Source organism: Bidens hawaiensis, unplaced genomic scaffold, assembly GCF_021521415.1.
Source record: "Bidens hawaiensis isolate Kalapana, Puna unplaced genomic scaffold, B.hawaiensis_p1.1 tig00000458_1, whole genome shotgun sequence".
NCBI lineage: Eukaryota > Viridiplantae > Streptophyta > Magnoliopsida > Asterales > Asteraceae > Bidens > Bidens hawaiensis.
This window is the reverse complement of record NW_027491030.1, coordinates 4,399,648-4,414,346: the sequence shown is the minus strand read 5'-3', so window position 1 is coordinate 4,414,346 and position 14,699 is coordinate 4,399,648. Positions and strand designations below refer to the sequence as shown.

The window sequence follows — 14,699 nt, the reverse complement described above, 5'->3', positions numbered from 1 at the left end:
GCCCCAGTGGTCCCTACTATGTTCAAGAAAAGTTACAACATTAGGGGTTATGCTGAATCGAAAAAGGGGATTATATGCTGGTTATATGATGAGCAGTTGAGGCTTTTTGTGATTAAAAGGTATGATGGGGTTCAGTATTTCAAGAGGCTGTTGAGATAGTTGAATACGTTGCCTGAGTGTGAAGTGAAGGACTTAGCCAGGTTGGGGTTGATAAACAGGAGTGATGATAACAGGCTAGGGTCATTGGGAAGATAGTCTGGAAGGAAAGCATAAAGGAGAAAAAGTTCGAGCTGTTGAAACCACAGAAAGGAAAGCTTGTTGAAGACAAAGACAGAGGAATGAGAGCAGATGGCAAGCCTTGGATGATCATGAAGTATAAGCCGATCCGGTGTTTAAAAGAAGTGTCGATGAAACAAATTCTCAAGGATGTGCTCAAAGATCTGAAGTGGTGGTATGTGGATTGTGAAACAGCTGAAGCAGTAATGGAGGATGAAGATGAACAAGAGCTGATGAGAGTTTATGATCCAATGCATCTAGTGAATCTGTCTCAAGCTGATCTGCAGGTGCTGAAAGAGAAAAAGATATTTTTCTTTGAGAACCCTGCGCACCTCTTGATAATGACATCCTGAACGAAGCCCGTTTTTGTGTTGAATCCACTGGGGCTTCTTTAAGCCTTAGTTTGAGCATTTCAATGGTTTACTTTTATTGCTCCAGGCTACCTTCTGATGGGTTTGTTCTGAACTCGGTTATTATTTGTCTCATTGTTATTTCATTGATAATACCGTTCTTATATTGTTAACGTTACATGGTGTATAGGTATTTTAAGCCATATCCAAGATTTGACATTGATAAAGAAGCTGGAACTTGCAGCATTCTATTTCCAAAACGTTGCCCACTTCCAAGCGTGCATATTTTAAGCAATGAAAAAATGCTGAAACAAATTGCATGCCTTGAAGCTTGCAAGCAACTGCATAAGATCGGGGCGTTAACGGATTATCTTGTCCCCGATACCTTGGAGAAAGCTGATGTTGATGCACCAGAAATTGGTAAAATGTTGATATTTATTTTGGAAGTATTTATCTATTTTTGCAACTTCAAGCCACGAGAGTTTTTAGCCTTAGCAAAAAAATCGGCTTATGCGTATGTTACTATTCAGTGGTCGAATAAATAATTACATATTTAGATTTGTAAACTGATTATTATAGGCGAACGAAGTTTTACTGCTTTTTAATTCCTCAAGAGTTTTTAATTTCTCTTTTTACACATTTTATCTAAATTTTGCAACTTTTTAACAAAAACAATCCAAACACTAGTTTTTCGTTATTATGGCGACTTGAAGACCAAATAGTTGGTTTTTATCGTTTGGAAGGACAAATCTTCTGATTATTTTAATATAAGGGTCATGTAATCAGTTTTGTAAACTGATTATCTGAAGGTGAAAGAAAGATCACTTTTTAAATCCTTTTTTTAACTGAATTTACCAAATATTCACATTTAATTATCCCATTACAACTTCCAGGAGGAAAAAAAAAGTCCAAATCTGTATTAGATTTTTTATAACTGTAACTTTTTACTTGAGTTTTAAAAATAATTTTATGGTTTCAGCGTACGACTATGAAGAAGAACAGGCTCAATACATACCACCTGAGCTTGTGGGTCGAGTTGGAAATGATTCGACCAAAAAGTTTCATTTCTACGCAATTAAGTTAAAGAGGAACTTTGAATACGACATCCCACTCCAAGATATTGTTCTTGGAGTCAACACAGAGTTGGATCTAGATAACCAACGGTTGGAGTTTGATATTGAGGCTGATAGAGGCTCCATCGATGTATCAATTTCATACATTGGCTCCTCTTTCCTTACATCCGATAAGGTAATATGAAAAGTGCACAACCTTGAACTTTGCTATATATGTAATAAGCATACATATATTTGTTTTGATGTGCTAAAAATGGTAGTTTATCATTGCAACGTGAAGATGTAACAGTTAGTATTTGGTGTTTGGATCAAGTGATTCTTTAGGAGTCTAATCAATTTTTTTGTTAAAAGAGTTTCAGGTCATACTTGTTGGCACTCATATTTTACCCACACTTTCTTTGTTCATATTACTTTTGAGTTTTGAAAGTGTTGACTTTAGAGGGAAATGATATGCAACAAACCAGACCTATCTTATATGTTCCTTGCTGCATGTAAGATAGGTCCACTTTTGTTGTATAACAGTGTGGGTAAAATGAGAGTGCAAACATGTATAACTTTGTATTTGTGAAATGATCACATGTATGAAACTCTTTAAAAAAAATTGATTAGACTAAAATTGATTAGACTAGGTCCACTTTTGTTGTATAACAGTGTGGGTAAAATGAGAGTGCAAACATGTATTACTTTGAATTTGTGAAATGATCACATGTATGAAACTCTTTAAAAAAATTGATTAGACTAAAATTGAGTTGACTTCTAAATAAATAATAGATCATGATCACTATTACATTATCCAAAGTATTATGATTTCAAAGTGCAATAATCAGATAATCATTTTTAGCACATCAAATCAAATAATAAAATTTAGAGACCGTGTTCCTAAAAGGCTAAAACTCTATTGGTGAACAATCATGTTAGGATCCAAACATGATTTATAGTTTATATCCTTGATAGCAGTCATGTTGATAATTTCTTTTTGTCACACAATACCATATTCTTATTAAGATCATATAATTTTTTTTTCCAGATAACGACATCATACCAGTTCCAAATGACAGTACTAAGAGTACTTCTTGATAATTCCATCACAAAGTTAAATAAATATCTGCAACTTGGCACAAAGAAAAATAATATTGCGGTATTTGACTATCTCTTGTTTCCGTCATTGGGCTTGAATAAAAGCCCGTTGGTCATTGATTGGGTGTCCGTTAATTCGGTCGTATTCCCATACATAAAACAACATAATTGTTCGTTAATGGGCAAATATCATCTCCAAATAAACACAATAAACGGAGAAGTTTGCAGCTGCTTAATGGAAAATGCCTTGGTGTTTACACCCCATAATGGACGGGTGTATTGCACCACAAAAAGATTGGTTGGATTGACTGCTAATTCATCTTTGCAATTAAAAGAAGGGGAAGCCGTAACATACAAAGAGTACTACAAAATACGGTACAGATCTTTTTCTACGAATTTTTATTTATTAATTGATAATATCAAAAAACAACTATATGGATTTTGGCTGCATTAACTTTGTTTCTAAATCTCAATAAAAATAATCTTGTAGACCACAGATATACCCTTCATTTTTGCATAATTAAGCCCCTATTATAAAAAACTCACAATTAATTCAGTTTTTGTTTGGTTGATTAAGTTCTTAAAATTCATATAATGGACCTTTTTGTTGTTTTTTTTTATAAGCTTAGGGATCTAACTGTGCAAATGTAAAGGCCAAGGTGTTTTATTTATTTCTTTTTATTAGTTTAATATTATGTATGGGTAAAATAGTTTATTTGAAAATGCAGGTATGGGATTGATTTGCAGTACGGAGAGGAATCGTTTTTTGCTGCAAGACAACTTTTTGTTGTTCGAAATACTCTTCAAAAGGGCAGACATCATAAGGAGAAAGGTAAGATTGATGGTTTATTATGATATATTTCATATTATGCATTTTATTTGCCTATTTATCAATTTTGTTGATACAAAGATGTTAATATAATGTTATTATATATTATTATATATGTTTAATTTCCTCACAATATGAGATTTTATGATATATTGATCGTGTGTCTAAAATACCTTTGGGATATGATAGTTATGTTACTAGCCTAACAGGCTAATACTAGTGTTGATACAACCTTTGGTTTGAACTAATTGATTTTTTTCCTATATGTTTTGATTTTATGTTTTATTTTATTTTATTTTGCAGAAACAAGTAATGCAGGGGTTGAGCTGCCTCCCGAACTGTGTTACATTTTGATGTCTCCAATACCTGTGACTACATTTTATTCGTTTTCTTTTGTTCCATCAATAATTCATAGAATCGAGTCGTGGCTTTTGGCTCTAAATCTTAAAAAGATGCATTTAGACTGTAGTGAATCACATGGAAGTGTGCCTGCCACTAAGGTATTAAGTTTATTCATTTCATCTTTTGTTATATTAATTTTAAACAAATAAACAAGCCTAAATATGATCGTCTTTTTCAGATCTTGGAAGCAATAACAACCAAGAAATGCCTTGAAAAGTTTCATCTTGAATCCCTTGAAACTCTAGGGGATTCTTTTCTAAAATATGCTGCTAGCCAGCAGTTATTCAAAACCTTTCAAAATCAACACGAAGGAATCTTGAGCTCCCGAAGGGAGAAAGTCATTTCGAATGCGTCATTATGCAGATTGGGATGTAATCGCAATATCCCGGTATGTTTTTTATTTTTATTCTTATTCTAGTGTTAAAGATTGATATTATAGAGGTGCCAATTTAAGTTATGTTTCATGTCTAATGGGTAAAATGAAAAAAAAGGTTAAGGCATGAAGCTTCTTAATTCGTTTTACTACAAAAATATGGATTACCGCTGTCTTAATATACTTTTTGACTTGATAATTAATTATGAAAATTAATCTATATTTATATTTTTGAACAGAAGGTACCTAATATATTTATCTTTTATTTGCTACGCAAACAGTCTGTCCCTCTTCCTTCTCACTCTTAAGTTTGAACTAAAGTTATTATGAAAAACAGTTGGTTAAAAGAAAAAGGGTCAAATGGGCTGGCCAGGTCAAAACAGGTTGAAAGTTGTCCACAGTGTATTTTTGATCCATGAAGACTTTTAAAACGTTTATATCGATAGATGAATTACTAATCCAATTTTGGACAAAGACCTCAAAATATTGCCACATTCTTAACGTGTGTAGATATTTTTTTATCTTGAAAAGGTTATTGTGGTAATTAGTTATACTTTCAGGGATTCATCCGTAACAAACCTTTTGATCCAAAATCTTGGGTCGTTCCCGGAGATCTTTCTGGAAGCTTTAAATTAGAAGAGACTGTATTTTCAACCAAAAGAAAAGTTTATGTTGGAAGCAATAGAGTTATAAAAAAGAAAGTAATAGCCGATGTTGTTGAAGCGTTGATTGGCGTTTTTCTTAGTGAAGGCGGAGAAATGGCCGCCTTATCTTTTATGAGTTGGCTTGGTATTAAGGTTGACTTGGTCAACACGCCATACATAAGAGAAGTAACCTTACAGCCAGAGAAATATCTAAACATTAAACACTTGGAATCTTTGTTGAACTATACATTTCGTGATGCTTCTTTGCTTGTTGAGGCATTGACTCATGGATCTTATATGATTCCCGAGATTCCAAAATGTTACCAGGTAACAAGATACATTTACTTATTTTCCCTTATTACCTTTCTTAAAAATGGATAGTTGTAATTTACTTAGGCATGTGAAGAACCAAACGTTTGGTGAACCATTTATTTAATAGACGAACGAACATGGACACATTTTTGTTCGTTCATTTATGTTTGTTAGTATATTCTTATAATTTCTTGACCCATTACAACTTTGCCTAGTTTTAATAACTTTTGAGGCTCTACACGTTGTCTGCACTTTACTTCTAACTGGTTTTAGCTCAGTTATGTTCGTCTGTCTACGTTCGGTTATGTTCGTACGTCTACGCTTGTGAACCCGCTGTTCGTTTATGCTGTTAACAGACAAACATAAACGAACTCGAGCATGTTCATTATCTTAACGAACGAACACGATCAAGAAAACCCGTTGTTTAATTGTTCGTCTTTGATCTTTGTTCGTTTAAAGATAAACGAACCACACACCCACTTTCAATCATTAAATTTCCAGTTTTCCTATTTCACCCTACTTTTAATCTTATATCTTGCATGCTTTCCAACTTGTTTGGTCTTTTTAAAACACACGAATGGCTAACTTAATTCTGCTGATTATTTCAACTTCGAAGGGCAAAATCACATTCAAACACTATTTTTTACAGCCTGTTCTTTAAAAAAAACACCCTTATTCACTGTTTTGTTATAATATGCCTAAAATTCTATCTAAGGCTAACAAATAAGCGTTTTGGTACCAAAACTGTTTAGATCAACAGAGTATCTTTGTATAACCTAAAATATATATATTGTTTTATAATGCAGCGTTTAGAATTTCTCGGCGATGCTGTTTTGGATTATCTTATCACTGTTCATTGTATAATATGTATCCGGGAATGTCTCCTGGGATGTTAACCGATCTGAGGTCAGCTTCTGTGAATAATGATTGTTATGCACAATCGGCATTCAAAGTTAATTTGCATAAACATATTCTTCATGGTTCACAAGCGCTGCACCAGCATCTTGTTAGAGTCATTAACGAGATTGACCATTTAACTTTGGAATCTACTTTCGGATGGGACTCCGAGACTTCTTTTCCTAAGGTCAGTTTTTTTCTTTTTTTTTGTATATTCCGAAAGTTAGTCAAATAATCATTTTCTTTTTAGTTACTACAAAACTGATTGTTTAGAAGAATAATGTGATATTTAATGAAATCAAAAATTATATTTAATGAAATCGGTAAAATTAAAGTTATAGATATATTTAACGAGTATATTTGATATTAGTTTTTTATCAGGTTGGTATGATATTACACAGTTAAGTCCTTTCAAATGTTTGGATGAGTTGTGTATATGTTTATTGCTATAGCTGAAATAAGTTGTTTCCAACACAATTGCTTCTTTGAAACTGCTTTTTTTTTGTAGATTAAAGTTACAAGTATAAAACCTCAAATCGTAGAAAAGCACATTTCAACATATTTTCTACCATATATTTTATTACATGTGATTATCTCATTCTATTCTATACTATATAATATTATAATTATTTTAAAAACGCAAATACAAACACCCGTTTCTTATCTGCATCACTTATCACATTTATATTAATATTAATTTTCGGGTATTATATGTAGGTACTTGGAGACATCATTGAATCTATAGCTGGGGCTATTTTTGTCGATTCGGATTACGACAAAAACCAAGTTTTTAAAAGTATTCGGCCTCTTCTCGAACCATTGGTAACACCCGAAACGTTAAAGCTGCATCCAGTAAAAGAGTTACATGATCTTTGTCAAAAGCATCACTTTGAAATTAAGAAAACTGCTAAGCGTACCGAAGATGGTACCGTATGTTTTAGTCTCGAAGTTGAATATGAAGGTCATGTTATTAAGGAATCTGCTATGGCTGCTGATAAGATGGGTGAAAGGCTCGCATCCAAAAACATTTTGAAGCGTGTTAAGGAATCGTTGTCGCAATTGGATTAATTCACGTTATTTTTTTGTTTGTTGTTTTGTGGTGATTTTTTTAAGCAACCGACAAATCATACTCTTTATTAGAGTTGAAGAAACATTGTGCGGCTTTAGTTATGAATAAGTTGCTTGTTTTGTCCATGTTTGCAGTGTGATCTATATATGTAATATGTTGCTTTTGTTAATTAATTAAACCAGAAAAGTTTTAAATTTTATTGGGATTTGGCGGTGCAAACGAGCTGAGCCTGAACTCAATTACACTCGAGCTCGGCTTGTTTCTATCTCTGTTACTAAAGCATGGGTTTGGGCTGGCTCATTAAATGAGCTTTACTTTTTAGCTTGAGCTCAGGCTCGAGCTTGTTTAATCTTGTCTCGATCGAGGTTTTTCACAAGCCAATCTCGAGTAGCTCGAAAGCATCTCGGCTCGTTTGCACCCCTAATTGGGTTTTTTTGCAATTTTGCTTTTTTTTTGGAATAACTATTTTGTGGGTGTAACACATTAAGTGAATCATATAAAAATTTTGTAAAAAAAAACATGGATTAAATGTGATCGTTTTTGAGGGTGTTCATGGTTTTGTTAAAAACCCTAAAATCATCCAAAGCAGTCACGGTTTTGTTTGGTGTCGGTTTTGTTTGAAAATACGGAACCCGAAATGAATGGTTTGGCTTACGGTTTATAGGGGAAACTGGTCGAGTTTAGGGGTGAGGTCAACGAGAAGAAATGGGTTGGGGGAAATAATTTCATATTAACTGTTTGTCTATTTAAATAGGATTAATTTCATATTTCATATAAATAAGAATAGTTTCGTAGAACTACCTAATCCGCTCTTAAGGGTTAAGTTTATTACGAAATTGAGTTAACGTTGAACACGAAATATATAATTCCTCAAATCGAGGGACTAAACCACCAGTATTTTGCTATTATAAACATGCCGGGCCTAATTCTTTCTTATTAAATATTAAAAAAAAATACGTTCGAATTTTCTAATTTAAACGACTTGTGGTCTTAAAATTTCAGACTTCAATCACGAGTTAGACTGTTTTAGATTTTACCAAACTATAAAAACAACTAATTTGTCAGGTAGAATGAGCCACTTTATACACGTTAGGTCATATTAATAAAATAAGAACTTCACAATTAAGCGTGCTTGGATGAGAGTAATTCTGGTCGGTGACTTCCTCGTAAGTCTATCACCCAAGTAAACAAAACCGGGAATGATTCTGCATAACCTGTGTAGTTTCCGTTATTTTTAATATCACAAAACTTCCAACCATTGTTTTACAATCTTAACCTTTACCGTTAATGAGAACTATTGCAATGTGATTAGCAAAAGAAAGAGGATGGTTTAATGACGAACTCAATTTGTTGCACTGACATTATTAATCCACCGTTAGCCTGTGACCACAAAAGAGTTACTAATCCTTCTTTCGATTGAAGAGTAGGTTGATCGAGTATGTATTGCCCTTTTGTGCAGCGACTTCTACCCGTCTTGGCCCAACCTGAAGTCAATTTACATTAATGATAACAGTGTTTCGGTCCATGTTGCTAAGATGATATTTAATGCATGGATAAAATGATCGCCGAATTTGATTTCAAATGATAAATCGAAGATAATATATCGGTTTTGTTCATACTAAATTCGGTCATATTGATATTAGCAAATATTTTGAAGGGAAACAAACATAAAATGAGTTTTTTTGTTTTGTTTATTCTTTTCTTTGTTACTGTCATAATTTAATTGGCCATCTAACGCTAATGCCGTCAAATTCAGACGACTTGAAGCATAATAACGTTAATGAAAAAAGAAGAATTGATATTTAAAAATGTACCTTGTCCATTAACCAAAATCCAACAGACGGCACGTACTGCACCAGGTACATAACAGCTAACACAGGCTGCAAGTATAACAGAACAATAAATAATAATAATAATAATAAAAATAATAATAATATTAATAATAATAACAACAACAACAACAACAATTATTACTATTTACCACATATATACTAAGGATATAGAGATTAATATGTCTAGTTATTTGCAAATTGTAATGTGCTTGTAACACTAATAAAAGTACCTGATATGATATCCAAGCTTCCTTCAAACCATGGCTTGCAGCAACTAATGTAAGCTCTGCACATCTCTCAGCTGATACTCGTTTCTAATTTGTGATGAATTTTATAAATAATATCAAATTCGATAACAAAAATTATATCATTTTAATTATAATATAATGAGGTAAATAAAAAGATTTAAGACAACTTTATGCATTAACAATATACTCTTGCGACTTTCAACCAGGTTTAACTTTGACCCATTTGACCTGTTTTCTTTTAAGCTATTTTTTTTACCTGTTAGAAAGCATAACTTGAATCGACAGATGCATACATAAATGACTAAAAAACGAGTGAAATACTGGCCAGTTTGACTTTGTTTCAGTTGCCATTACAAAATACGAAACTAACCTATTTGAGTCCCTTTTGACTTGAGGTGCTTGTGTCAGGTGCATTTGATGTCTCTATCGGTCCCGGACAAACGACCGTTACCTTGATTCCCTTCTGGTAAAGCTAAATGACAAATAAATGCAGGGTAAGTGTGTTTATATTATAACTTACTGTTTTGAAAATCGGGTATTTCATACAGTTCTTTCGGTTTTTTAATAAAAAAACAAATACTCTACATAAAATCAGATTTATTAAACTGCATACCTCAGACCGCAAGGAATGAAAGTAACCATTTAAAGCAAATTTTGATGCAGAATATATGGCTTGACCTGGTGCAGGAGTTTTACCCGCAGCACTGCTCATCTGCAGATGGGATGTACATCCAAATTATACACAGTGAAAAAATATACTACAAATTAAAGAATTGAAATTTAAAAATCTTAACATACCACAACAAAGTGTCCTCCACCTCTCTTCAACATGTGAGGGAGCAGCAGTCGTGTAAGAGATATCGGGCCCATAACATTTACATCAAGCGTAGCCTAGTAGTTGCAAAATAAAAGGAAAAGAAAATAAAATAGGTTCAAGCTAACTAGCATAAAAAAAGTTGAAGATAATACATGACTGCAAAATTAAAAGTACTGCTACATTAAACAATATCAATATATGATACCTTGAGGCTTGATTCAGGTACATCAAGTACTGTTGATTTCTGCAACAAGAGCAAAAGCAGTTGAGATGCCTCTTTGTTAGAAGTGAGAAAACAGGCGGATTATGGGGAATCAGACATATTTTTGTTTAAAATTTATGACTCTTTTATAGAAAACTATGAGTCAAATATGATAAGAAGATATATTATTTCATTAATAGTAACAATTTAGGAGATTCTAGGCATTAGATATACAATTTGGGTGACTTTCAAACCTTTACACCGCTTTCCCTGAACAAGGCAAGTTCGTGTTCGCTTGTTTAATTTTAACCAAACGTCCAAACAAACGACTGAACACGAACAATGAATGTTCGGTTCGTCTACAAGCCTATAAAAATTACATCTGAATGCCATTATCAAGATCATACTACTTTTGTCCATATTTGACACAGTAATAATTTTGAAATTGTTTTGTGTTTTGGACAGAATGTGTTTGGGTCGACACAAACTGTTTCGGTGCCATTATTTACCCCATACCCAACCCACCCAAAATTTCCCATCTCTACTGAAGAACCAAAACCAATATTATATAATGTTTCTTTCAACAACTTTCACAGCAACAAATAACAATTAAAATGATGATGCTAACTTACAGGTCGCTCAAAAGCTGCATTGTGGATCATATAATCAATACCAGCCCCTTCAAATAAAGACACGGCTTTTTCAACAACATCTCTGATTGCATCTTCACCAGAACTCAAATCTAGAGGCAATATCTTCACATGTTTTCCTAAACTCAGATCTGAATTTCTTTTAAGACCATGATAGAAAGAGAACAAAATATTCATACATGTAATCCTCCAAAGCTGCGATAAAACTTACCTGAAATTTGTTTCTTAACTCTTTCTAGTTCCGGTTCGTTTTTTGCAGAAATTATTATCTTAGCCCCTAAAGCTGCAAGTTGCTTAGCAAGAACCTCACCTTCATGCAAACAGAGACAGATAATCAAGAAACAACTTCACAAATTTTCAACTATTACGGTTATGATATGCTTGATTTTTGAAGTTTAACTTTAGAATAGACAGGAACAAGGTGCAAATTAATAAAATCATTTTCTATATCATCATGACCAAAAGAAAGTAAAGACCGATAGCAAGTATCACGACTACCTTTAATTACAAAATTATTTATAAGAAATAAAAATAGAACATGAAAAGAAAATCTTGACCTAAAAGGCTAAAACTGACCAGCGCCTGGATATAGAAACTAGAAACTGATGGTTTGATGAGCATATGCATAAGTTACTCTTAAGAGCAATGTACTACTTCAAATGATGACAATATTTATTCAATATGCTTGGTTTAGATGCTATACATGTTATTTGCAGTTGACAGTAACACATGGCTAGATTTCATTCTTTTATACATTGGTCAGTAAACTAACATTCTACAAAGATTTCGTTTTCTTTTGTGCTTTTGAAATGATAAACATGTTTTTATAGTCATCCTAAAGTTTCCAAAAGATTTGTTGGACTGATACATACATAAACCCTAATTTTCAACTTCAACAACTAGCAAATTATAAAGGTAATGATGATTAAGAACAATAATCAAAACATCTGATTTGACATACCAATTCCTCGACTTGCTCCAGTAATCCATACAACCTGTTCATTCAAATTTCAAAATAATAAACAAGTGATGATACAAAAATTGTGTCATTTTAGATTCAAAACACTAGGTTTATGCAGTTGGTTATTCTACTGAAGCAAAAAGACATAACTCAAACTAAGATCCAAAATCCGTTTCCATGTCAAATCTGGTGAATTTCAGCTGTGAATCTGAAATCAATTCATGCAAATTTACAGGTGTAAACAAAACAACCCGCTTGCAAGCTACCTGAGCCTCAAATAAAGCTCAGTCTGGTTATCGAGCCCGAACTAGAGCCTTGTATGGGAAGCTCGTTTAGGCTCGTGGAGCCTTGTGTATTTTTAAGTTTGACCCCTTTAGACTTTTATGTATTAATTTCACAGTGCAAGACCAAGCTCGAGCCGAGCTTTGGCTCATTTAAAGTACTACGCGAGTTTGAGCTGAACTTAGGGTCGTTTAAGTTTTTTCTCAAAAAATAATTCTAAATATATATATCTTAATTAATAAATAACAAGCGAACTGAATTTGAAAAAATTCAACTCACGAACCGAGCTCGAGCTCTCGTAAGCCAAAACGAGCCGAGCTCGAGCCTAGTCTAGGCTCGAGCTCAGGCTCGACTCGTTTACACCTACAAATTCAATTGTATCGTGTCAGATTACATTCACAAACTGCCATTTGCATTCAAAACCCTAGGTTCAGACAGTTACTTATTCTACTCAACTGGAAACACATAATTTAAACTAAGATCCGAATTAACCTTATCCTGAAAACTCTCTCGCTTCACTTTTCCTTTAGCCAGCAACGTGAAATCACCTATCAAACACACACACAAATACAATAACAAATTCATCATTCTTTTGTTCATAACTAATTAACAAAATGAAGCTCTAATTGCTTCAAATTGACGGTTAATAAGTAACGAAAGCATGTAATCACCGTCGCTTGTGAGAAATTTGTATGAAAACAGTAACGATTAGATCGAGAATTACATAAATACAATAAAAAGTTCATCATTCATTTGTTCATAACTAGTTAACAAAATGAAGCTCAAATTGCTTCAAAATGACGGTTAATAAGTAACGAAAGCGTGTAATTACCGTCGCCTGTGAGAAATATGTAGCAAAACAGTAACGATTGATTAGATCGATAATTACACAATAGCAAATTCATCGTAAGTAACTAACAAAATGAAGCTCAAATTGCTTCAAAATGACGGTTAATAAGTAACGAAAGCGTGTAATTACCGTCGTTTGTGAGAAATATGTAGCAAAATAGTACCGATTAGATCGATAATTACACAAACACAATAGCAAATTCATCGTTCATTCGTTCATAACTAATCAAGCTTAAATTGCTTCAAATTGACGGTTAATAAGTAACGGAAGCGTGTAATTACTAATTACCGTAACGATTACAACGAGAATTACATATATACAGTAACGAATTCATCGTTTAATCGTTCGTAAAGTAATTAATAACAAAAAGAAGCAGAAGCTGAAACTGAGGGTGAATAAGTGTGTGATTACCGTCGTTTGTGAGGAATTTGTATGAGATAGTAGCAATTAGAGCGAGGATTACGGAAGAAGATATGATCGATAGCATTGTGTGTAACGATTTCCCCAATGTCCAAAGTGAATGCAAGTATTCAGTAATAACCGTTAGCACCACAAAATTATTATTATGCTAATGGGATTTTATTTTTTGGTTTTTGTAAAGTTAGTTTTTTTTTATGTTATAGTGGCAACGGGCAGTGGTGTCTCTCTCACAATCAGGGACGAAGCTTCCTTTGGTCCCCCTCGGGTTTTTTGCGCAGTAGTGTAAAGCGATCATTTTTCCGTTCGAAAATTTGTATACGTAGTGTAAATTTATCCGTTTTATACCAAAACTTTGTGGCCGACCCCCCTAGTTTATGATTTTTATAATACGTTTTGAGTCCGCCCCCGACAAACTCGTCTAAGCTTCATCACTGACAATCATAGCACGTGTCATTATCATCGTCTGAGTTTGAATCCCTGATTCTCCCCTTACAGTGGTGTCGCCTAGAAAGAAACATATAGTCGTCCTATCAATCCAACTACTATCTACAACTATCTACAACATAAGATATGATACAATTTAAAATTTTATATTTCAACCGAATAAATAGAAGTTAATTTAATTAATTTGTAATTTTCCAAGTGAAACTTATGAGGGTGGGTAAAGTTAAAATACAAAGGACAATAAAAATAAGAAGGTGAGAAGGAATTTAGTCTATTGATCTTAGATTTGAATGACTGAGATTAATTTAATAAATAAAAATTGATGGAAAGGGCATGAAGATAATAACCCACATTTGTTGACTTTCTCTCTCCACATGCAAGGCACATGTCAATTCCCCCATCATTTTAAAATTTCCATAACTTTTTCATACGACATTATTTTTTAAAAAAAAATTCACCATAATAATAAGCGTTTTTTTTATTTTTAATATGAGTATCATATTGTTATATAAAAATAAAAAAAATTAATGGATTTTTAATTGTGCTTTTTGTTGTTCATTGTGTAATATGTTGTTTCCATTGTGTTTTATATATTCACCATTGTGTCTTACGTTTAGGTCATTGTGTTATACGTATTCACCATTGTGTCTTACGTTTTAGGTCATTGTGTAACATATATTAATCATTGTGT

General features: G+C 33.1%; 2 pseudogenes across 2 annotated transcripts; one reads left to right on the top strand and one right to left on the bottom strand.

The window, feature by feature from the left end:
• The first annotated feature begins 601 nt into the window (after positions 1 to 601).
• On the top strand, positions 602 to 7,533 carry LOC143628820 (endoribonuclease Dicer homolog 2-like; annotated as a pseudogene). The gene is made up of 10 exons (XR_013152822.1): positions 602 to 729; positions 817 to 1,046; positions 1,606 to 1,874; positions 2,727 to 3,151; positions 3,505 to 3,608; positions 3,909 to 4,105; positions 4,186 to 4,395; positions 4,941 to 5,351; positions 6,143 to 6,420; positions 6,951 to 7,533. The product of XR_013152822.1 is annotated as an endoribonuclease Dicer homolog 2-like (transcript).
• Positions 7,534 to 8,302: 769 nt separating this feature from the next.
• LOC143628809 (uncharacterized) lies at positions 8,303 to 13,643 on the bottom strand (annotated as a pseudogene). Its single transcript, XR_013152821.1, has 12 exons — positions 13,556 to 13,643; positions 12,787 to 12,842; positions 12,013 to 12,046; positions 11,263 to 11,361; positions 11,034 to 11,170; positions 10,405 to 10,443; positions 10,181 to 10,273; positions 9,996 to 10,094; positions 9,753 to 9,854; positions 9,365 to 9,448; positions 9,117 to 9,182; positions 8,303 to 8,786 (listed from the first exon to the last, which is right to left on the bottom strand). The product of XR_013152821.1 is annotated as an uncharacterized LOC143628809 (transcript).
• Positions 13,644 to 14,699: the final 1,056 nt, after the last annotated feature.